Genomic DNA, 26,333 nt, shown 5'->3' with positions numbered 1-26,333 from the left:
ATAGGGTTTTCGAGGCTGTAATCTTTATGGTGAATAAGGAAGACCAAAGAAGAGTTGACGCCTTTGAATTGTGGTGTTAGCGAAGACTATTGAATATACCACGGACTGCCAGAGGAATGACCAAATCTGTCTTGGAAGAAGTACAGCCAGAATGCTCCTTAGAGGCAAGGATGGTGAGACTGCATCTTACATACTTTGGACGTGTTGTCAGGAGGGATCAGTCACTGGAGAAGGACATCATGCTTGGCAAAGTACAGGGTCAGCGGAAAAAAAGGAAGACCCTCAATGAGATGGATTGACACTGTGGCTGCAACAATGAGCTCAAGCATAGCAACGATTGTGAGGATGGCGCAGGACTGGTCAGTGTTTCATTCTGTTGTACGTATGGTATCTATGAGTTAGAACCGACTTGACGGCACCTAACAACAACAACAATCTTTCCAGAAGCATATCGCCAGATCTTTAGCACATGGAGCTGCTGGGTGGGTTTGAACAGCCAACTTTTGATTAGCAGTCAAGTACTTAATCATTGCGATACTTTTCAGAATTCAGTCACATGACTATCGCTAAGTACAAGGGAGGCTGGGAAATGGAGTCCAGCTTTGTGTCCAGGAGGGAAAGGACGTAGTTTGGGGAACATCTAGCTACACCTTGCCAATATGGTCAAAATCATATTCATTGCCCAAGAGCCCTACATTGTCTAATTCTCTGGTTTAGAAAATCTAGAATATTTTACACTTCACAAGTGTGAAGGCTAACGAACGATGTGTAAGCCCCATTCTTCCCAAACACTTCATGCAAATGCTATGTATGCATCTGATATCTGGAGAATAAGTACACTGTGCTAATTTACAACCCCTTTATGAATAGACACATTCTTAATCCATGGCAGACATGGCGATGTGGCCAATCCGTTATCATTCGTTAAGGAGACGAGAATGTGCTATGCAGTGCGGAGTTCATGTCCCCCAGCGATGGTGTAATATTTTCTTTTGCTCTAATGTGTGAATTATTAAAAAATAAGCTAGCTACAATGTCATCATTTTTGATTATATCAAAAATGAAGGCAGAGACAGGGCTGCTTCCAATCTGTGAAGTTATTCAGCATTTAATACTCCCTTTGGGAAATCAATATGGTTTGGGGGGAGATTATTTATATACCACTAGTCAAGTGTGGTTTAAATAAATGCACTGGGTTGCTAGAGCTCTGTGAATGAATCTTGCAATGTTAAGACCTTGCTATGGAATAAAGAGATACAATCATAAATCAGCTAATGGGAATATGGTTAAGGGGAATTATCTGGCCATTTTACTCATAAAGATGGATATCATAGATATTCTGTTTTTCTAGTATTTATTAAAATCGTATAAATGAATGTCTGGGCATTGTATACCAACATGTTAACATTTATTAGTTATTTAAAAAGACTTGACGGCAGTGGTGGGTATTCTGTGTAACTAAATTGGTTTTGGTGGTTCACGCACGTATAAATGATTCATGTTTTTTTCTTTTTCTTTTTTAAACCAATTAGGTAAAAAGAATTAATGGAATGGCAACAAATACAGCTCCTGTTCTTAAGCAGTCAGGACGGGGTGGTCTAGTGGTAGAATTCTTACCCTCTATGCTTTTTTTTTTTTTATGTGGGAGACCCCGGTTCCACTTCCAGTTAACGCACTTCATGTGCAGCCACCACCCTCTTGTCACTGGGGGCTTGCATGTTGCTAAGGCGCTGAACAGGTTAGCTACTTCAGAAAAGCTAACACAATCGCAATCGTCCAATAAGCAACTGATCGTGGGGATGGCACAGGACTGAGTGATGTTTTATTCATAGTGCCACTTAATGTGTCATCAAGGTTCCTGGTGGCGCAAATGGTTCTGCACTCAGCTGCTAACTGAAAAGTTGGTGGTTTGAACCCACCCAGGGTTCTGCAGGAGAAAGACCTGGCAACCTGCTTCTGTAAAGATTACAGCCAAGAAAACCCTACGGGGCAGTTCTACTCTGTCACATGGGGTTGATATGGTCAGAATCGACTCGACGGCACTCAACAATCACAACAACAGCATGATATTGAACAGGTTTCAGCTGAGCTCTCAGACTACGCTGGGCTAGGAAGATAGGCCTGGGAGTCTCCCTCCAAAAATTAGCCAGTGAAAACCCCGTGGATCACAACAACCAGCTCCTCACTCAGTCATGGGGATGGTACAGGACCCGGCAGCATTTCATTCCGTGTTGGGCACGGGGCTGCCATGAGTCGGCGCCCACTCAATAGCAGCTAACAACGTCTGCATAACTCAGGATACTGACTGATTCCTTCCAAGCTTGATGGCTGTTTGGTGCAGAGGTCAGAAAGAAAAAGGGAAAGGAGGAGAGTCTAGGGTCTCTGAGCTAAGCCTCGAATTGGCTCATTTCTCTTAAGGCCACTTCAATAAAGCCCTGACTCATATTAGAGAGAAGACAGAAACTGCTAGGTGAAACCAGAAGAAAGAGCAATTAAAAGGACTGACGGGCATTTTGTGAGTGAGAACCTACGAACTTGTCTTTCAACAGAAAGCCAACAGTGGTTTTCCTTTTTCTCTGGGACAATGGGTATGCCTCATATAATGCAAATAGACCAGAGACCCAGAGGAATAATTTATTAGTCATTATTACATTTACAAAGGGATTCCTCGCTTCACTCTGACCTTCACTATAAAATGTATCTCACTAGTGAATCTCTCCTAGGGCTGAAGAAAAATGTTCTCATATTTAGGTTGAACCCTATGAAACTGTCGATAGTCGACCATTTTTGATCCGCAAAAATGGCAGTTTCTTAAGGTTCAACTTTAAGGCTCCGCTTTCCAGGAAGGCATCGTTTGTGTAAAATAAGATATGTCCTGTGAGAAATCCTACAGTACTCCAGATGGGGGAACACTTGAATGGAGGAAAATAATTCAAAGAATATTTTATCTGGAGGTAATTAAAAATCTCCAACATCCTGAACTTCAACACTCATAGGCATGAGTACACAAGAATTTTTCCTCCTAAACATTATTCAGATTCAATGGATTTAAAATAAAATTATAAATGATATAATCTTTGGTTCGTAGACAAGAAGATATCCATTTGCAAAATAAAACATTGGACCATTAACTAATACTATTAACAAACAAAAACATTCCAAATGGATGCTGGGGCAAAAATGAAAAGTTATAACCCTCAGTGTATACCAGTGGTAGAAGACAATATAGGAGAATATCCATGATTCAGGAAGTTTTTAACCTAAAGACTGACATGGTCTAAATTAAGTCACTGACCATGCCACTTTGCAACAACAACAGCAATAACCAAAAAGGTAGATCAGCCCTTCACTTTGCAAAAGAAAGAAATTGTTGACTGATGATATCTTTCCTTTTCCCACCGTGAGAAGTATTATGTGTGCAATGGACTGTGTGGTTGATATTATAGAGTTCCGGGTCTTTTCATTTCTGGAAGAGGCAGAACAGCAGGCTTCAGGCGGGTTAGGCAAGTTTTGCCCTTTTCTGGCTCATTTGTCTAAGAAAGAATTTGGTGACTTGACAAGTTTCTCAAAGTAGATGAAAATTATTTGAGTGAAGGCAGCCAGAGGCAGTTAGCATATTCTGACCACCATCATCGTTGTCACCCACTGAAATTTAAGCTCAAGTTCAAATTTATACAAGTGGATTCACTTATATGGGAGAGAATCCACATGCTGTTTATTAACTATCACGGGTTCCTTTCTTCTGAACCCTGCACAGTTTTGGATGACATGACATTTTGGAAGCTGTAATCCTCTTGTGACAGGTTATAAGAGCCAGGTAAAAAGTTCTTATTTTGCTCTAATGTAGTATACCCAGCTTTAACTGCAGTGACAATTTTGATTCCAAAGACAAACTTCAGGAAAGGAAGTTAAACAGTCAGAAAGTCTGGAGAAAGTTGAGGAGGGACTGTGTGGGGGATGTGGGGAGACAGGAAGACAGCAGATTCTTCTTCCCTTTTTTTCTTAAGTGATCATTCACTTCTAAATGAGACAGTTCCATTTAACGGCCCTGAATTTATGGGTCTGACCGTTGGGGAAGATGATGTGTATGGAGTCCTCTGGGGAAAGAAGCTACCTGGCGGCCCAATGTTCGTGGGCCATTGTTATTACAGGTGTGGGGACTCGTCGTTGGCAGTGAGAGAATTCCTAGGGCAGGAAGCACAGGTGGGGGTTGGTTCGCCAATGGGGTGGTGGGAGGCCGCCAAAGTCTCATGCTGGTAATGGGTTTGGGTAGCAACTGCAACTATCATTTTCTGCTCTATAGTTTAGAAGAATCCAGCAATCCATGATTTGTCTCTTTATAGAAATGCATGGCTAATTTAATGTCCATTGACTTTGCTTTTACTAGAAAACCAGAAAAAAAAAAACCCATCGCCCCATTGCTTGTTGAGACTATTCTGACTCATAGCGACCCTATAGGACACAGTAGAACTGCCCCATTGAGTTTCCAAGGAGCAGCTGGTAGACTCAAACTGCCAACATTTCGGTTAGCAGCCATGGCTTTTAACCTCTGCACCACCAGAAGTTACACCAAAATAAGAAGCTTCTAGAGAGATAAAAAGATTATATTCTATTACTAAGTACATGAGTTATTGGGCAACAATTATATTCTTGCAGTCAAAACCTGTGTATGATGAAATGGCATAGCTAATAAATGTATGCTTTGAGAGTCCCTTAGAATAACTCTTGAGAAAAGGTTGTTACTATATTAACCAGTTTGTGATCAGAATTAAGAGGATGAGGTGGGTGCGCATTAAATTATTTTCTGAATACGTCTTCATTTTTTAAGTTACTCAAATAAATTGTGATCATTATTGAACTATTAGAAAACCCAGAGAAGCAAATCAAGATGACTTATGAGCTAGTCCACCTTCCAAAGTCAGCCCACTGGTAGCAATTTATTGTGTAAACTTCCAGAGTTTTTTTAAAATATAATATATATTTTTTAATTGGAATTATTCTATATATACCAGTCCATAATATGCCTTTTTTATGTTATCATTATCACTTTTAATTGCTGTATAGTATTCCATTGTATAGACATACCATATATTATTTTAACCAACCTACTTTTGTTGGTCCTTTAGATTATTTATAATCTTTTGGCCCTAATATAGATTGTTATTAACATCATTTTATACTCCTGTCTTAGTTATCTAGTGCTGCTGTAACAGAAATACCACAAGTGGATGGTTTTAACAAACAGAAATTTATCCCCTCACAGTCTAGGAGGCTAGAAGTCCAAATTCAGGGTGCCAGCTTCTGTCTCTGTCAGTTCTGGGGGAAGGTCCTTGTCATCAATCTTCCCCTGGTCTAGGAGCTTCTCGGTGCAGGGACCCTGGGACTAACAGACACACTCCACTCCTGGTGCTTCTTTCTTGGTGGTATGAGGTCCCTCTCGTTTCTGCTCAATTCTCTCTTTTATACTCAAAAGAAATTGACTCAAGATACAACCTAATCCTGTAGATTGAGTCCTGCCTCATTAACATAACTGCCTCTAATCCTGCCTCATTAACATCATAGAGGTAGGATTTACAACACATAGGATAATCACATCAGATCACAAAATGGTGGACAACCACACAATACTGGGAATCATGGTCTAGCCAACTTGACACATTTTGGGGGGACACAATTCAATCCATAACAACTCCTGTTAGCACATCTGTCCAATGATTTCCTTAGGATAAATGCCTAGAAGTAGGATTGATTGGTAATAGCATATGACATTTTTAATACAGATGATAAAGTTACTTTCCTTAAAACTTGTACCTATTTGCAATTCCACCAGTCACATGAGAGTTATTCCTTTGTCTTAGAAGTTTCTAGTCAGGGCACTCCCTGCTTTGGAGGAGACCAGGGCACAGTTCCCTCCTGGATCCTTCCCTCTCATCCTCCTTTTCTTCTTTCCTTCCATCCTTCTTCCATTTCTCTCTCCCTCCTTCCTTTGATAAACACTGACCACCTACCTGTTCCAGGCGTTGGACACCAAGTCTCCAATCATATGCCAGAATGTGTTGGAGAGTCATGATTTCCTATGCTCTCTTCTTTTGCCCTCCTACATAATCCATGTAAAAATCATGGGAAATTCCAACATGTCCACTTCAATCTCCCTTCCCAGATGCTTTTCACCGTCGGAAGTAACACAAAGCCTTGTGTCAGGCCAGTGCCTTGATTTTGCTTTGGGAATAGTATGGCCATAACTGTGGGAGATAGAAGCCAGCCCGTCTCCAGGCAGATTGCAGAATTCATTAAGGGGCTCTTCCTCAAGGAAGGTACATCCCAGCCCCAACCCCCGGGGTCCGAAGTAGTGGAGAGGCAAGAGCTCATGGGTGATGCAGCGGAACCCTTCAATGCCTTTCCTCCCTTACTTCAGACTCTCTATTGTATTAATAAGATGAACTATTTTCACGGTCCTCTAGAAAGCCAGAATGAACAAGGGTCTTCTTGTCAAGGAAAGTGACAGTTGGTTAATGAGGATTTTCTGTGTTGTTTTAAGTAGAAAACCCCCAAATGGCTTTTCCATTAGTGAGAGAAGCTTCAGAGCTCACCCTAGGCAGAGAACAGTCTGACGAGTTTCAAGTCCTTAAGGGACCTCATTCAAACCCCTGTGATGTTTGGGCTTTTTAGAGTGACAACTAAAGTCAAGGAGTCCCTGGGTGGTGCAAATGGTTAACATGCATGGCTGCTAACTGGTTGGAGGTTTGAGTCCACCCAGAGGCACCTAGGAAGAAAGGTCTGGAGATTTGCTTCCAAAAAATCAGCCACTGGAAACCTACAGAGCACAGTCCTACTCTGACATACATGGGGTCACCATGAATTGTAGTTGATTCAATGGCAACTAGTTCTTCCACTGAAGTCAAACAAGCCACTCCAAAATTGCAAGTTAATAAAACACATTGAGTTGTATATGACATGAACCATGATTAAAACCCTCCTAGCCACATTGATCTCATACACAACATTTAGGAGTTTAGGAATTCTGGCCATGCGTCTTTCAAGTGGCTCGAAGTAAAATTACATTATATCTGTTCTTTTTTTTTTTAATTGTGCTTTAAGTGAAAGTTTACAGCTCAAGTTAGTTTCTCATACAAAAATTTGTACACACATTGTTATGTAGCCCTAGTTGATCTCCCTATAATGTGACAGCACACTCCTCCCCTCTACCCTGTATTTCCTGTGTCCATTCAATCAGCCCCTGACCCCTCTGCCTTCTCATCTCGCCTCCAGACAGGAGCTGCCCATTTAGTCTCATGTGACTACTTGAACTAAGAAGCACGTTCAAATTACATTATATTTGAATTGTGCCTTTTTTTTTTTTTCATCTTAGAAAGAGAGGGAGCAAATGTCAGGAGCATAAAGTTGATGAGCCAAAGGGTAAAGATGTAATAGGCATTTTATAGGTTTTCATTGGTCAGATGTTGAAAGGGACGCTCAAGTGAGCTATGGTGGTCGTGTTCTTACAAATACACCATGTGGTTTTTTGTCTACATTTCAGTGGCCTTGTGAGTGATCTAATGATGTGGTACTTAAATCGGGACAATTTTGTCCCCGCCCCCCCCCCAGGGAACATTTGGCAGTGTCTGGAGACATCTTCGGTGTGATAGCGGGGGGGCAGGTGCTACTGGCATCTAGTGAGTAGAGACCAGGGATGCTGCTCAACATCCTACAGTGCACAGGACAGCTCCCACCGCAGAGAATGATGCAGCCCCAAATGTCAATAGAGCCAAGGGTGCAAAATCCTAATTTAATGTGCTTCAAATTCAGCTTATTGAATTCAAAGTTGACATTTGAACAGTTATTTCAAGCATTATCAGCTGTGACAACACGAGATCTAACAAGATTTAAAGGTAGCACATATTTAAGTTAGAAGTCTTCACTCGCACAAGAAAGTTCTATAGAAGGGCAATGCCTCAGCAGCATTTGAGTTCATAAAGATAAGAGTTGAGGGAAGAAAATCAGAAATGTGCCTTTTCTCTACATCCTTGGATTCTAGAAAAATATCATGTATGGTTTGGCTGCTTTCCTTTGTAAACTCATTCTTATTATCAAATGAGGAATTAAGGAGGATTCTTATTGAAAGCAATCCAATCAGCAGGCCTCCAAAGAATGAGAGCGCTACATGATGAGAGTGTAGCTCAGTGGTTCTCAAGGTGTGGTCCTGAGACCAGCAGCATCAGCATCACCAGATAGCTCATTAGAAATGCAAATTCTCAGGCCCTGCCCCAGACCTAAGGAGCCCTGCTGCTGCTAACCGAAAGGCCTGCGGTTCAAACCCACCCAGCAGCTCCCAGGTGAAAAAGATCCGGCGATCTACTCCTGTAAAGATTATAGCCTAGGAAACCGTATGGGACAATTCTATTCTGTCCTATAGGGTCGCTATGAGTTGGAATTGATTTGACTGCACACAACAACACCGTAGGCCTACCGAATCAGCTCTGGTGGTGGGCTCACTGTCTTTTAACAAGCCTTCCAGTTGATGTTGATAACATGCTCATTCAAGTTCAAGAACCATTGCTTTAACTAAAAAAATGACAGAGAGATAGAGACACAGAAAAACAGAGAATTTGTTAAGGAAGCTCTAGGTTTGGCTACTGTTAGTCAAGAACAAGTTAAGATGTCCCCTTAACCTCAACAATTCAAGTTAAAAATATAAAATCTGGGTTGAGATTTTTCACTTGGAATCTTGCTGCCAATGCAGCCTCTGATCTCATGGATGTGTAGACTTAAAGGCCACTAGTTCAGATGGTCTGAAGATCTTCAGAATGTAAGTGTTGCTATTTAGTAGGGTTCAGGCCAGGGCTAGATGGGGTATCCAGTCTTGACAAAATGTCCTGAGCATGCCCAGTCTTTTTACAATAATGATGGTAGTAGTTTAAGTTTCCTGATCACCTCTGCATTCATCTCAACCTCAATCTTTGAAAACATATCATTATGCATGTTGGCATTTGGGTGACCTAGGACAATGGGACTGGGAACATGTAGGAAAGAAAACACCATGTTTCCAATTACTATTACAAGGCAACCCTGGTTTAAGAACTCATTCTTCCCAGGGGCATCACTGTATTTAGAACCCTTAGGATTTATGCTCTATCAGAATTCCCTCTTATAGGCTCCATAGCAAGATGCTTTTCCTTGCATTTGAAAGGACTACTACTCTTAAAAGAGGAAGCCCTGAAGGCACAATGGTTAAGCACTTAGCTGTTAACTGAAAGACCAGCAGTTCGAACTCACCAGCCACTCCGCGGGAGAAAAGACCTGGTGACCTGCTCCCGTAAAGATTACAGCCTAGAAAACCCTATGGGGCAGTTCTACTCCGCTCTATAGGGTCACTATGAGTTGGAATCAATGTGATGGCACACGACAACAACTCTTAAAAAACCACCACCCATCTGTCAGTTTGTCACACTGTGGTGGCCTGTGTGTTGTTGTGATGCTGGAAGCTATGCCACTGGTATTTCAAATACCATCAGGGTTACCCATAGTGGAGAGATTTCAGCAGAGTTTCCCGGATAAGACAGACTAGGAAGAAAGGCCTAATGATCTACTTCCGAAAATCGAAAACCTTCTGGATCACAACAGAACATTGTCCAACTCGCGTGCTTTGGACACTTCATCAGGAGGGGTCAGTCACTGGAGGAGGACATCGTGTGTGATGCAGTAGAGGGCTGATGAGGGTGAGGGAATCCCTCAGTGAGATGGATCAGTACAATAGCCGCAATGATGAACTTGAACGCTCTAAAGACTGTGTGGATGATGCAAGACCAGGCGATGTTTTGTTCTGTTGTACATAATAAGGTCACCATGAGTAGAAGTCAACTCAACTGCAGCTAACAACTCTTTTAAAAAAATGCAATTGAAGGGCTAGTGAGAATCCCCGTTTGTGCCAGTCCTTGGCAATCCACACAGCCAGAAACATTCATTTGTCTGCCAGCCTATGGATAACGCATGCCTTCCTGGAGGCACAGCTCAAAGCAAAGCCCGGGTTAAAGTTGAATCAGAGAGGATATGGAAGACACTCAACTCCAAAGGGAGCCCTAGGTCATGTGGCTGTTGATCCCTGGGCACCTATACAGCTCACAGTGCCTCGGTGGCAAGAGAAAGAATTCCTCTTCCAAATTCACCTCTGACAGTTGCTGATCTTGTATAGAACACACACAGTCTTTAAAATTTAAGTGAGATCTATTTTTGCTAATCGAATCTGGAACCTTCTAACGTGGCTCATGTATCAATTGTCTTAGCGGTGTTGCTTATTTAACTGTAGCCCATGCTCGAAGATAGCCATGGATTAAAATTAGTCACATGTAACATGCCAATAGCCTCGTTTCATAAAACTCCAAACATAATGAAAAAAGAATGAAAATGAAGCAATGTCTGGTAGAGCTTGAAAATATTTTACATTGAAGGAGCCTGCCAAGACGTTAACATAAAGGAACAATATCATCAGACAAAAGGAAAAAAATAACCACAAAAGCAATTAGTGACAATATGTAGAATACCAAGCTTTGTTTTAAAAAGAAAATCTACCACTAAGATACAACAATTTCAAAAAAGTGTTTATCATTCCAATTTTATTCTATTCAAAACATAATATTCTATTTTGTATACTGTATATATTGCAATTTTTAAAGAACTAATTTAATTGGCATGCATTAGAAAGTTGGTCTTTTTTCAAAAATGACGTTAGGTGCTAAGAGGTTTTCTTGTGTTAAATAGGACATTTTCCGGACATATGTGCGTATGTGAACAGATATATTTATCTGTAAGCAGAACAAAAGGACAGCTTTCCGCAGTGTGACTTAAAGAGTAATTAATCCAATACCATATTCACAGAACTGAGTAGAAACAGATGTCAAATGTTTGTTTGAAACTCAGGGATAAATTAATATAAAGTTTAATTTTGTGAGTCTCTGGCTTATCAGATCAAAAGATACAGCATTCTTCGCTAACGCTTCAGCAACGTTATCAAACAACAAGTATTTTCCATGGCCGTTCTGCACCCAAACCCCGGGATCGAATTTCCCCTCACCCAAAGCACAACTTGGAATGTAAGAATCCTGGGGGTGAAAAACTTTCTTGACAAATAATGCTAGCAAAACCAAGAATCGTTTCCTTGGGCAAAGGGGATTAAAATCTAAGAGCATACCTTTCTGAAAAAATTCGGGCCAAATCGGTAGCTCTGCATTCAGTAAAGAAGATCTTTTCTTCTTTAGGACACAGGCTTGTTATTTTAGGGATTAAGTGTAGAAATATTTCCAAATTGCCACCCACACAGCTCTTTGGCCACCTCCTTATACTACTGAGTAAATGTATGGTTAGAACAAACATTTTGATGTTATCCTATGTCAAGTATAATATTAAAAGCCTGTAGCTGCATAAAACTCAGATAATAGATGATGCTTCTTGTCTAGAGCTGGGAGACAGGAGATGTAAGTTTCTCTAAAGCTCCTTTTACCTCCACATTTTCTTTTGCTATGCAAAAGGGTCCACCTTACTGCCTCTCTCCACCGAAGTCCATGTTGTTATTATAAACAATAGCAAATTACATAAGCGATTTTCAATTTGGAGTATAAGAAATGCCTTGAAGAATAGCTTATGTGATCTGGATGGCTGTCAATGCTGGCCACTTGTTTATTATAAATCAATTGGAGAAGATAAATCTTCAACTCGTCCCGAAGGACACGATGACCATTCCAGTGGGGCAAGACAAAAATCTAAGACCAACAGGAATTAGCCCATTGTTCTCCCCGTCCAAATCAGTGATGAAAGCAACAAAAATGCCTCCCCTGGCTGAGAAAATCTCCGATCCTTTCAGTAGCAGGGTTAATGGAAATAAGCCAGAAAGAGGAAAACCGAAATGTATCTTAATGTGCTCGTTTTTATTATTTATTTAAGCAGAAAAGAAATTTCTGAGATGACTGGAGGGACTGGCTCAGGAAATAGATAGGAACAAAGGGAGGCTATACATTCCGCAACCGGGCCCAAAGCACGTCTTAGTAAGTTCTCTGGGGAGATCCCCTGTAGCAACTGCTGACACTGCTAGCTAGCACTGCAGACGCTGCCGTCCCTGGAAAGTGTAGCTGTCTTTTCTTGCTAGATTTTTTTTTTGCTTTCTTATCTGAGCGATTGGGTGCCCAGGTTGAGGGGTCTAAAGAACCTCTTTGAGACGTTTCAGGAAGGATCTTGCAGAAGCCAGGGAGGTGTAATGATGCCCTCTGCTGGGGAGAATCAGAAACGGTTGCCCAGTAAGTTTCCTACAGGGGCTGAAGTAATTTTTTTTCTTTTTTTCCCTACTCAAGGGTGTTTTTGGAACAAAAAGTCCTGAGAAGTACTCTGCAAAAAAGTAGTTGCAAAAACCTCAAACCACATGAAATTAGCTTGATTCTGAGTTGACAGTGGAATTCGAAACCAGCTGTATTTCATCCTAAAATGCTAGCACTAGAAACCCTTCATCAAACCTGGAGACAATTATTTTCTCACTATCTGGACAAGACCACATTTCATGAATTTTTCCGGTGCTGACTGTGCTCTCCAATTTTCCTTTCGTAGAGCGCCCCTCTCGCAGCCCTGCGAAGGCAAGCCTCACCTACCAACTGAGGGCTTTCTGAGTTAGAGCCCCGTGTGCCCTCCGTACTTCTACTATTAGACACCGTAACAGGAATTTGCCAAGACAAGCACACATCACACTGACATTCCCAGGCTTCTGAGAAATACATGATGAAGCCAAAAATTGATAATAAAACACCAACGGTCATTTGAGAAAGTTCAGGGAAGCAGCCGTGTTTCATTAAAGGTGTAGTTGCTTTACCTCGTTTATCAGTTCTTGAACTATTTTAATTACCTGTAACTTCAAATGGCTAAAAATAACTAAGGGGTAGTAAAAGGAGACTGTCACTATGTATTGCAGACTGATCACGCTTTTAGTAAACAGCACACTGTCAGCAAATTCTGATGACCCTCTCAATGGCGGCTGTTAAGCTCTGAGATACAAAAGAAACAAGCCATAAGTAAAGGAAGACAAGATATAATTGCCTCAAGGAAGGAAAAAAATTGGCTCCTGGATATTTTGTATGTGTGTGTTTTCTTTTTGTTGTTGCTTGATTTTAAACCCAAGCCATGATTGTTGTTTGTTGTCGTATACTGTCAAGTTGATTCTGACTCATAGTGGCCCTGTAGGACAGAGTAGAACTGCCCCATAGGGTTTCCAAGGCTGTAATCTTTACGGGAGCAGATGGCCAGGCCTTTTCTCCTGTGGAGCTGCTGGTGGGTTTGAACCACTGACCTTTTGGTTAGCAGCCAAGTGCTTTACCCATTGCACCACCAGGGCTCCTTAAAATTAAACTGTGATTAGACAACTAAAAACCATGGCTTTGGCTGGTTATGTGAGTAGGACTGATGGATTCATTCATTGATTTATACATATGCAGCACTGGCTTCATGAGCGTGCAACCTGTGTTCTTGCACAGGGCCTTGTACTTTGAAGGTCCCTGAGCTTGCTTTAAGGCTCTGCTGGCACCATCTTGGAGTCCCTGGGTGATGCAAATGTTTAATGTGCTTGGCTGCTAACTGAAAGGCTGGAGGCTTGAGTCCACCTGGAGGTGCCCTGAAGAAAGCCTTGGAAGTCTACTCCCCCAAAATTAGCTGTTAAAAACCCTGTGGAACACAGTTCATGAGGTTGCCACGAATCGGAATTGACCCTATGGCAACTGCTTGGTTGGTTGGTTGGTTGGTCGTCATCTTGAAATTCTTAATTTTTAAATGAGGGGCCCCACATTTTCATTTAGCACTGGGTTCTGTAAATTATATTTTTATCCTGTACCCTGGTGGCATAGTGGTTAAGTGCTATGGCTGCTAACCAAGTGGTCAGCAGTTCGAATCTGCCAGGTGCTCCTTGGAAACTCTGTGGGGCAGTTCTACGCTGTCCTGCAGGGTGGCTATGAGTCGGAATGGACTCGATGGCACTGGGTTTGGTTTTTCGGATCCCGTACCTATGCTTATTCAGCATTCATTTTTTGACTGCTGACAGAGTAAGATGCTGGGCTTTTCGGAGAATACAGTGATGTCCAAAGTATGATTCTCATGTCGAAGGAGTCTAGGAAAAGAGATGAGGCATGCACAGGAATGATGAGAATATGTAGTCAAATTTAATAATTCAATAAAAGAGGCCTGGATGCTATGCTAGTTCAGAAGACAAGGGCAAGATCATTTCCAGCTGGGAAAAACCTGAAAGGCTTCATGAGTGGGGTGTCATTGGAGGTGGGACTTTCAAATAGATTCATTAGTGCTTATTTCTTTGCAGGAAAATAGAAAAGCAAATCAAATAAATGGATGAACTTTTCCTTTTTGCCATCAGGTCCACTTTGTGGTTTTACTGTTTTGCTTAGCCACCTTGGTTGATTTCGGGGTTTAATCATAGGATTCTAATGCTCTTTTACTCACAAAATGTGGTCATCTGTGGAGAAAAGGGTTTAAGTGTTTGGGGATTGATTTCTGAACTATATTCCTGCAGTGTTTTAGTTCCTAAAGTAAGAGGGCTAATATTTTAAAAAATTGCTGTGCAGGTTCAATTTGCATGCTTTTCTGCAAGCTTTCATCCAAATAGCAGATGAAACCAGTGAGGGATTAATTTTCAAAGGGGGTTGTTCCATTTATAGCATCCTGGTTATTACCAGCCCATAGCCATGAGCTCAAAAACTGTAGTAGTGCAGAAGCAATTGGGTCAGTAACATCTTCTTTCTGGGCTCTCTAGTCTGTTCCACCAATCTATTTATTTGTTCCTCCGCCAATATCACACTGTCTTGATTACTATAGTTTTATAGAAAGTCTTGAAGTTGGGTGAATGTTAGTCCTCCAACTCTGTTCTGGATCTTTTGTCTTTCCATATAAACTTTAGAATCAGCTTGTCAATATCCATAAAATAACTTGCTGAGATTTTGGGGGGAGGATTGCGTTGAATCTATAGATCAACTTCGGAAGAATTGACATCTTAATAATAGTTGTATCCTATCCATGAACATGAAATATGTCCCCATTTATTTAGATCTTCTTTGATTTCTTTCATCAGAGTTCTGTAGTTTTCTTCATATAGATCTTATATTTATTTTGTTAGATTTATACCTAAATATTTCTTCTTTGTGGGGGTGTGTGTGCTAATGTAAACGGTGCTGTGCTAAAATTTCAATTGTTCACTGCTGGCATCTAGGAAAACAATTGACTTTTGTATATTAACTTTGTATCCTGCTACCTTGTTGTCATAACAGCTTATTAGTTTCAGGAGGTTTTTTGTGGTTGTTGATTTGGGGGGATTTTTCTGCACACGCAATTTTACCATCTGCAAACTAGGACGGTTTTATTTCTTCCTCCCCAATCTGTATACCTTTTATTTCCTTAACATGTTCTTAATACAGAAAACACAGCCCTCTTTTTCCTCCCAGAGATGACATCACTGGGACACTGATGGTGGCAGCAAACCCCTGTATAGAAATCCAACGTGTCCACTCAGGGCCCCAATGAAGCGAAATGAATGCAATCAAGCCCCAGTCAAATGCTTGTACTCAGAGGCCCAGATTGCATCTCTCTCTATTTCCACAATGGCTTTCCCAGAAAACACTCCACTTAAGAGAGATCTGGTTTTGAAGGAAAGCAAAGAGAATACAATAGTGTTCTCTAAGATCTGAGGCAAAAATCATAAATATATTTTCCTTAAGATGGAAAAAGCTGTATAAAATCATTTCTTAAAATTGATTTGAAGATCTACTGGCCATGGTAAATATCCCTCATTAAAATAATAGTGAAATTTTTTTTTTATCTTTGTACATTAACGAACATAACCACATGTCACGCTACGGGCCAATGTTCTTCAAAAAAGAAGAGCATATTGCACAAAAGAAATAATAAAGCCAATAAACTTTGGAGGGTAGCCAAATATTTTTTCTTTCCTGCACTGTCTCACAAGTCCTCTTAATATGCTCTATCATATTTCTAGAACTTCGCCTCCTTAATTCTTAATGAAGCAAGATAGAAGTTTAAAAAAATCCGCTATGTGATTTTAAGCCTCTGGATACAGTTATGTAAGCAAGGCATATGATAAATTATATGTTCTAAGGCTTTTCCTTTAGCCTTATCTTATCTTAGCCTGTCTTCTCACTAGATATTTAGACCAGAAACAGCAAGCGGATACTATCTGGATCTCAACTGAGCAGCATTTGTTGTTCTTTACAAATTGATAATTTTGGCATGCCCCATCTAATGCAATTAATAGAAATTGCTTTTATTATTTTAAGAAGCTAATAATCTAATTCCCCAGGAAGAAAAAACAACAAACATTTAAACTAAATTATTTACTTTTACTTTGCGACAAAATCAAACCAGAAAAGACGGCATTTCTAGCACTATAGGTTTTATGAGTCAGGTTAAGATTGAACGTTGGGGGCTTTAGGTATTTAGTCTGGAATATAAAATTTAGTTGTGTGCATCTTTTTCTGTGAAAAAGAAGAGAAAAATGAAGATCCATCTGACTAAAAACCAAGCCTGAATGAAACCACCCTCTGGCAGAATTTATGAGAGAAAAATAAAATTATGTAAGAGGTATCTGGCTCTAGAAATGGAAGGCATAAAAGAACCAAGTCCAAGAACAGCAGGGCTTGCCTTTGCCCTCATTTCCCATCTTTAGACTGTGGTGGCATCACATGTGTAGAACTTGAGTGTTCTGGTTCCTACAACCACTGAACGTGGGCATGCTGGCAACTCGCTGACCCACATTTTTGGTGGCCGGCCTGTGGTTAGAGCGGGCCAGGGAGCCATAAACTGCTGACAAAACTCTTTCTGAATCTTGTGGCTGCACAGAAACCAGTGGGCAAAGGTTGGATTCCACTCCTTTGCCTGAAGCACATGCCAAAATGGGACTGGGAAGGATACAGTTAACAAATGTTACAAGTCTACATTCTTGACCTCGATGGAATGCTCGGAAGGGCTGAAGCAAAGAACTAAGTCTGCGATCAATCTCCATTTCTGTAACATCTATGTTATGTGGCACTACGAAGTGCGTACTGTTCCTATGTCATCATCATCTTTATTATTATTAGTTGTTATTGTTGGCTACTGGCAAGTCGGCCCCCAACTCATGGTGACCCCATGCACAATGGATCAAAACTCTGCCTGGCCCGGCACTGGCACCATGACCTCTTTCAGACTGAACGTGGGTTTCCATTGGCTGATTTTCTAAAGTAGGTTGCCAGGCCTTTATTCCTTGTCCACCTTAGTCTGGAAGCTCCACTGAAATCTGTTCAGATCACAGCAACACAGAAGCCTCCAGTGACACACAGGTGGTGGCTGCACTTGTGGTGCACTGGCTGGGACTCGAACGTGGGCCTCCTGTCTGAAAGGCAAGAATTCTACCTTAATAGGAGTAGTAGTGAAAAATCAGTCTCGGTATTAGATGTCATATGGTGACTTGACTCATATTGTTTGCCTGGTATAATCCAACAATGGGTGCTACCTTCAGGAACCACGCAAAACATGGAGCAGTTCACAAACTTGCGTGTCATTCTTGCTAAGGCCATGCTAATCCTCTGTATCGCTCCAATTGTGGTATATGTGCTGCCGAAGTGAGCGCTCATTGTTATTATTCTTTAACACTGCTCTTTGAATTATGAAGAACTAGTTCACCACAGGAAACCCTGGTGGCGTAGTGGTTAAGTGCTACAGCTGCTAACCAAAGGGTCGGCAGTTCGAATCCGCCAGGTGCTCCTTGGAAACTATGGGGCAGTTCTACTCTGTCCTATAGGGTCGCTATGAGTTGGAATTGACTCGGTGGCGCTGGGTTTGGTTTGTCTTGGGTAGTTCACCACAGGCACGTAGAGGTAAAATCAGATGAAAATCCATCTTAATTCTGCTAAATCAGAGGGAACTCTGCAATAGTCCTTCCAGATCGGAGAGAATCGTCATTCTAATGCCTAAAGGAGTGTTTTTCAAAGTGTAGCCCCAGTCCCAGTAGCCATCAGCATCACCTGGGAACTCGTCAGGAATGTAAATTCTCAGGCTTCTGTCCCAGTTCTACTGAATCAGAACTCTGAGGCTGGGTACCAGAAGTCTGTATTTTAACAAGCCTTCTAGGTGATTCTGATGCACACTCAAGTTGGAGAACTACTGGCCTAAAGAATCACTGCCATGTAACTTTTAGGAACGGAAACAGTGTTCACCTCCCCTGGGAAATGCAGTGCTTGCTAATACGTTCCCAGGTATACTTTAATTCTTTTTATTTTTTCCCTGAAACCATACAACTCTAGTTCGGTTGAAGAATATAAGCTGTCTGCTCCCTCAAATTCTGGTATTTGACTTGCTCAAACTTGAATTCCAAAAGAGTTTCCTAAAACCCCAAAGCACAAAACACCATTTGTGTTATTGCAGAGCAACGCTTTGGATCATTCTCTGTACACTGGGATTGCTGTATGTGCGCATGAAATGTTTAGTTTCTCCTAGAAATGATTTTTTTCCCCCAGAATTCAGAGGCCCAAATAATTGTAGAGCTGGAATGGATCTTTGAAAATCATCAACTTTTTTTTTTTTTAAATCCAGGAAGACATGCCAGGCCCCAAGACGATGACTATGAGAGTTTATGCAGAAAACTTTTAATGTGTTTACTGGGAGAAGCTGGCTGGCTGCTAAAAAAAAAAGCTATAAATTCCTCTATTGAGATCTGAAAGCAAGGACTGTATCTTATTCCTCTCCTTCTCCCCCTTCCACATCACAGTTCTTGGAGCAGCGTTGGCACAGTTACACAAATGCTTCGTGAAAAATGATACAAAATAAAATGGGTGTTCCTATTCCCCCTGCCCCTGCGGGAGGGCAAAAAGGTATTTTCTTCCACCCAGCCAGAAGGGATGGGGTGGAGAGGAAAAATTGATTTAGCTTCTATTAAATAATAAGTAACTTCTTTTATGCTACCAACCTGTTAGCCAATGATGGTATAAAATGAATTCTATTAACAGGAGGCACCGGACAAAAGTATGGGAAGGATCAGGTCCGAGATCTGTCGGGAAGGCTGTTCGGAGGCCTATGCTCATTAGTATGTCTGGCTTCAGTCAATTTTATTTAGCGCCATCAAAACAGACTTAGCTTGTGATATTTTAAGCATCTTAAACAAAGTGAAATTTATGCTAGTGGGCATGGCCTTTGGGCCTTCGCCGGTACCAGGTTTTCTACAGGTCTGGAAAGGCAAGAAACTGCTTCTTTACACATTTCCAGCACAAAATAGGAAGCCCTTCCTTCTTCCTTCTAATATCACGAGGACTGACTAGGCACCATGTTTCCCATAATTCAGCAATAACTGGCCTATTATTCTTTAATGCTTCAGTTTATTAATGTAACCACTGTGTCATTCCTACCATGCCCGCGTAATTAAATTACCCGACAGATATTTGATATGAAGGTCTCAGGTCCCACAAAAGCCCAGGATTTCTATGCCCCCTTTGTGAGTCCCTAATGAATGGGTGGCACAGACACTTCTGTCATCCATGTTCACTCACTGTCCCCTCCCTGACTGCTCTCTTGTGTCATAGGGGCTCACTCCTGCAGACAACTGGGGACCATTCAAAAAGCAGAGGGTCACGTTTCCAACAGCGACGAGCGTTAGGCATGCTATCACCTTCCTCCTCCTTTGTCCTGAGAAACCCTAGGCTGACCAAATTAAATTCCCAAACCATGGCTGCCCGGGGCCATCAACCATGCATTCTTAAACCATAGCTACCGAATGCTAATCCTTCCTCAAGTCAGGAATATAAAGGGGGAAAAAAAAAACTGAAAAAAAAAGTAAAGCAATCATTGTGTCTATTCAAATATACGCCATTCTACGTCTTCCTGAAAAGAATAAAAAATAATTTTCACTTAAAAATTAAGTTTTCCGCTTTATACTTTGGCAACTGGAGCGATGATTATGAAGTCTCATCCAGATGCTATCCCAACTGAGCTTTCAAAAAATATAGCTGTGATTATTAAATAAAATAATAGACTGCTTTCTAAGTCACTCAACTGTTCACTTCAGGCTCTTAACTTCAAAACACAGCTCTCTCTAAATGTTGAGAACTTGGACAATAACTCTTACAAATAATCAAAATAGTTTTTACGGCAGGACTTCTTTTATTTCCAGAAATGGCACTTTAGAGACTCCAAATGTTTTCCAAAGCTTGAAAGAAAGAGGATTCTTACATTTTACATTTAACAAAGTGTAAACCAATTAGCCTAGTATATATTTGTTATGAAGGTTGAGAAAAAACAAAACAAAACCCATTGCCATCTAGTTGATTCGCCTCATAGCGACCCCAGAGGGTAGTGTAAATTTGAATACAAATACTGACACCTAATTTTTGAATATTTAAATTATATGCTCTGCGAAAATATGGTAGGGAGAATATAAGAATATATAGGTTTATAGGAGTCCTGGTAGCACAGTGGTTAAAGCACTTGGCTGCTAACCCAAAGGTTGGTGGTTCGAATCTACCAGCTGCTCCACGAAGAAAGATGTGACAGTCTGCTTCTGTAAAGATTACAACCTTGGAAACACTATGGGGCAGTTGTACTCTGTCCTATAAGGTTGTTTTGAGTCAAAATCAACTCAATGGCAGTGGGGTTTTTTTGGGGGGGGTGGGTAGGTTTATAAGAATAAAAATTGAGATCTAATCTCAAAGCTAGTCTTTTGTTTTTACAAGGAAAAAAAACTTCACATCAAAGCATGTGATGCCTGGATCAAGGAGACTGGAAAAGTTTCCCATCAACCAACCTTTTAGATCAGATACTCGAGAGAGAGAAAAATCACATCTTACTGGACTCTTGATAATTTGAATCTGGCTAGACTCAACTTGACAGCAGCTGGTTTATTACTATTCTGCCCTTTTATTATTGACATTGATATTATCTATATATGATTAACATCATTTTAATTTATATAGTGTCTCAAGTGCACAGGTGCACAAAAATATTGAAATTAAATCCTGCAAATAGTTGAGATAAAAAGAATTTAATTATTCAATTAGTACGCAGAGAAGGCAGTAAAGGAGTAAGAAAGAATCAAAAGCAGATAGGACAACCACAAAACAAATAGCTAAGTAGTAGACCTAATTCTAATCAAATCCATAATTCCAATAAATACAAAGGGACTGAGTGTTAATGATTAAAAGGCCAAGAGTGTCAGGCTGGATAAAAACAAAACAAAACCAAACCCAATTATATGCTGTCTACAAGAGGCGCACTTTAAGTATAAGGACACAAAGAGGTTAAATGTAAGACAATGGAAAAAGATACACCATGCAAATGCTCGGTATGAGAAAGCTGGCAGGGCTGTGCTAATATCAGGCAAGGCAGACTTCAAGTCAACAAACATCACCAGAGACAAAGAGGAGCATTTCATAATGATAAAAGGATAAATCATCAGGAAGACATAACAGCAAAAAAATGTGTATGTACCTAATACCAGAGCTTCAGAGGAAATGAAGACAAAGGGACAGGATTAAGGAGAAAAAGTCCAAGCCATGACCATAGTTGGACATTTTTGTACCCCCTTTTTAGCAAGCGATAATACAATTAATAAATAGATCAAGTATTTAGAAGACCCTCGAATATTTGGAAAGTAAATAACACATTCTAAATAGTATTTTTTTTTTAATTAGTATAGTCCCTGAGTAAAAGAAGGAATCACAAGGGTTACTAGAAAACAAATTGAAATGAATGAATAAGAAAGCAGAGCATATCACAGCTTGCAGGATGCAGTTAAAGTATTGCTTACAGGGACATTTATAGATTTAAATGCTTACAAAATAAGAAAATTTAAAAATCTATAAGAGTTATCTAAATTTACACCTCGTTGTTGTATTTTTTTTTTTGTTGTTGTTGTTAGGTCCTGTCAAGTCAGATTAGACTCATAGTGACCCCGTGTGACAGAGTCGAATTGCCCCATAGGTTTTCTAGGCTGTAATGTTTATGAGAGAAGATCACCAAGTCTTTCTCCCATGGAGCCAATGGGTGGGTTCAAACCACCAACCTTTCAGTTAGCAGCCAAGTGCTTAGCCGTTGTACCACCAGGGCTCCTTAGCTTTACACCTTAAAAAAAAAATTGCTGTCGAGTCTCCTTCCAAAACCAAACCTGTTGCCTTTGAGTTGATTCTGACTCATAGTGACCCTATAGGACAGAGTCGAACTGCCCCATAGAGTTTCCTAGGATCCCAACTGCTGACCTTTTGGTTAGCAGCCCAGCTCTGAACCACTAGGCCCCCAGGGCTCCAAAGCAATAGACCTACCTACCTACCCAGTGCTGTCGAGTTGACTGCAACTCATAGCGACCCTATAGGACAGAGTAGAACTGCCCCATAGAGTTTCCAAGGAGCGCCTGGTGGATTCGAACTGCCAACCTTTTGGTTAGCAGCCGTAGCACTTAACCACTACACCATCAATGTTTCCAAAGCAATAGAAGGAAGGAAAAATAAAGATAAGAGCAGTAAACAATGAAACAGAAAAAAGATAAATAATACAGATATTAAACAAAGCCACAAGTTGGTTCTTTGAATGGATTAATAAAATTCATGGATTAATAAAACTCTTGGGAACACTGATCAAGGAAAAAGAGAGAAAACACAGATTATCTATATTAGGAATGAAAGAGGGGTAATTATCACAGATCCTATAATCATCAAATAAATAATAAGGTAATATTATAAACAATTTTATGCCAAAATTTCAACAACTTAGCTGGAATGGAAAAATTTGTAGAAAAGCACAAGTTACCAAAACTGACAAAGATAAAATAGAAAATTTTATTAGCCCTATAAAAAAATTTTTTTATAACTATTAAAGAAATTTAACTTGAAATGAAAACACTATGCCCATAGGGTTTCACGAGTGAATTCTATCATACAGTTAAAGAAGGAAGAAATAATGCTAGTTTTACACAAACTCAGAAAATATAGAAGGAAGGAATGTTTTGCCAATTTATTTTATGAAGCCAGCATAATCCTAATAAAATCTAAAAAAGCAAATATAAGAAATGAAAGTCACAGACCAATATCCCTTAGGAATATCAACATAAAAGTCTCTAACTACATGTTAGCAAATGAGTCCAGCAACATGTAAAAAGCATAACACATCATGACCAGGAATATAAGGTTAGCTTAACATTCACAGTCAGTCAATGTAATTGACTACATTAACAACAAAAAGAAGACAAACTATACAATCATTTCAATAAGCGGAGAAAAAGAATTTTTATAAAATCCAACATCCATTTATGACATAAAAACCATCTGTAAACTAGGAATTGAACGGAACATTCTCAGCCTAATAAAAAAAAAAAAAGGGCGTCTATAAAAAAAAATTTTTTTTATGTAAAACCTATGGTGTATATTATACTTTATTGTAAAATATCGAACATTTTCCCCCAAAATGAAGAACAAGGCAAGAATATCTGCTCTAACTACTGCTATTCATCATTGTATTGGATGCCACAGCCAGTGCAATACAGCAAGAAAAATAAATAAAAGATATAAAGATTTAAAAGGAAGAAGTAAACCTGTCCTTTTCAAAAACTGTTGTTGTTAGGTGTTGTTAGCGACCCTATGTACAACAGAACTTAAAACTGCCTGGTCCTGTGCCATCCTCACAATCGTCGCTGTTTGAGCCCATTGTTGCAGCCACTGTGTCAATTCATCTCGTTGAGGATCTTCCTCTTTTTCACTGACCTTGTACTTTACCAAGCATGACGCCCTTCTCCAGGGACTGGTCCATTCTGATAACATGTCCAAAGTATGTGAGACAAAGTCTCGTCATCTTTGCTTCTGAGGAACATTCTGGCTGTACCTCTTCCAAAACAGATTTGTTTGTTCTTCTGGCAGTCCATGGTATATTCAATATTCTTCGCCAACACCACAGTTTAAAGGCACCAATTCTTCAGTCTTCCTTATTCATCATCCAGCTTTCACATGCGTATGTGAGGCAATTGAAAATACCATGGCTTGGGTCAGAAGCACCATAGTTCTCAAGGTGACATCTTTGCTTTTTAACACTTTAAAGAGGTCCTTTCCAGTAGATTTTCCCAGTGCAATACGTAGTTTGATCTCTTGACTGCTGCTTCCATGGGCGTTGATTGTGGATCTAAGTAAAACGAAGTTCTTGACAGCTTCCGTATTTTCTCTGTTTATCATGGTGTTGCTTCTTAGTCCAGTTGTGAGGATTTTCCTTTTCTTTATGTTGAGGTGTAATCCATACTGAAGGCTGCATGTAGTCTTTGATCTTCTTCAGTAAGTGCTTCAAGTCCTCTTCACTTTCAGCAAGCAAGGTTGTGTCATCTGCATATCACAGGTTGTTAATGAGTCTTCCTCCAATCCTGATGCCCTGTTCTTCTTCATATAGTCCAGCTTCTCAGATTATTTGCTCAGTATAGAGATTGAATAAATATGGTGAGAGGATACAACACTTACACACACCTTTCCTTATTTTAAACCACACAGTATTCCCTTTTTCTGTATGAACGACTACCTCTTAGTCTATGTACAGGTTATGCATGAGTGCAATGAAGTCTTCTGGAATTCCCATTCTTTGCAATATTATCCATAATTTGTTATGATTCACACAGTTGAATCCCTTTGCATAGTCAAATTTCAAAAATTACATGCTCGTTTATGTGAAAAATTCTGAGGAATATACAAAATAACTGCTCAAATAATTATATTTAGCCATGTCACAGAATGCACGATTAATATAAAACTCAATTGTATTTCTATATAATTGCAGCATAAAATACTTGGGAATTAAATTAACTATAGATGTGTGAAACATCTAGATTGAAAACTATTGCTGACAGAAATTTAAAATGATAGAAATAAATGGAAAGATATACCATGATTATTGATTGTAAGACTCAATATTGTTAAGAGGTCATTTCTCCCCTAACTGATCTATAGATTCAATACAATTACAATTAAAAATTGACAAATTGATTCCAACATTTATATGGAAATGCAGAGGAACTGGATTGGTCAAAACAATCTTAAAAAGAATAAAAGGCTGGAGAATCCACCCTACTTTATTTAATAACTATTCCTTAAAAGCTACAGTAGTCAACACAGTACATTATTTGCATAATGACAGACTGAATCCAATGAACTAGAATAGACAGTCCAGAAATATATTCATATATGCATGGGCAATTGATTTTCAACAAAGGCGCCAAGGGAATTAAATGAGGAGAAGGACAGCCTTTTCAATAAAAGGCATTGGAAAAACCGGATAATCACATGGAAAAAAAAAAAAAGAACCTCGATCTATCCTGCATACTATACACAGACATTAATTTGAGATAGATCATAGACCTAAACTTAAAAGCTAAAACTAAAAACTTCTAGAAAAAAATCAGAGGCCAACATGTCACAGCCCTAAGGTAGGAAAACATTTCTTAGAGAAAACATAAAAAGTAGTAAAAGTAAAGGAAAAAACAGTGTTTCATCTAAATTCAAAAGTTCTGCCCATCAAAAGACACTGTTAAGAAAATTAAAAGCCAAGATATGTTGTTGTTGTTAGTTGCCACTGAGTCAATTCCAACTCATGGTGACCCCATGTGTGCATAGTAGAACTGCTCCATAGGGTTTTCAAGGCTACGACCTTTCTGAAGCAGATCGCCAGGCCTGTCTTCCTGGGTGCCTCTGGGTGGGTTTGAACTATCAACCTTTTGGCTAATTGTCAAGCACTTAGCCATTTGTGACACCCAGGCAATATATAAAAAAAAATATATAGACTGGACAAAATATTACCAATGTATATATCTGACACAGGATTTGTATCCAGACTATATAAAGAGCAATTCAATAATAGACAATCAACCCAATAAAAATGGGCAAAACATTTGAACAGAAACTTCACAATGGAAGGTATATGAATTACTAATAAGCATAGAAAAATTTTCTCAACACCAATTTTTCATCAGGGAAATGCAAATTGAAGCCACAATAAGACACCATTTCATGCCCACTGGAATGGTAAAAACTGAAAAGACTGACATCACCAAATGTTAGAATGTAAAGCAACCAGAGGAATGAAGACTCGTACACTGCTGCTGAGAATGTAGACCTGTACAAGCACACTGGAAAACTGTTTGGCAGTTACTAGTAATTGTAAAACCAAAAAACCCAAACCTGTTGCTGTCGAGGCGATTCCGATTCATAGCGAGCCTATAATATATATATATATATATATATATACACATATATATGTAAATATATACCCATTCTGTGACCTAACAATTCTGCTTCTAGCTA

The 26,333-nt window shown here is 39.8% G+C and overlaps 1 protein-coding gene and 1 non-coding gene across 2 annotated transcripts in view; both read right to left on the bottom strand.

Annotated features, from left to right (window-relative positions):
* MID1 (midline 1) overlaps positions 1–26,333 on the bottom strand; it is a 388,197-nt gene that overhangs the window by 267,106 nt on the left and 94,758 nt on the right. The window lies entirely within an intron of this gene.
* Positions 17,551–17,653, bottom strand: LOC126069823 (U6 spliceosomal RNA). Its single transcript, XR_007516089.1, has one exon. It is a non-coding gene; the product is annotated as a U6 spliceosomal RNA (small nuclear RNA).

The sequence above is a fragment of the Elephas maximus genome, chromosome X, assembly GCF_024166365.1.
Source record: "Elephas maximus indicus isolate mEleMax1 chromosome X, mEleMax1 primary haplotype, whole genome shotgun sequence".
Lineage (NCBI taxonomy): Eukaryota > Metazoa > Chordata > Mammalia > Proboscidea > Elephantidae > Elephas > Elephas maximus.
This window is presented reverse-complemented; position numbering and strand designations above follow the sequence as displayed.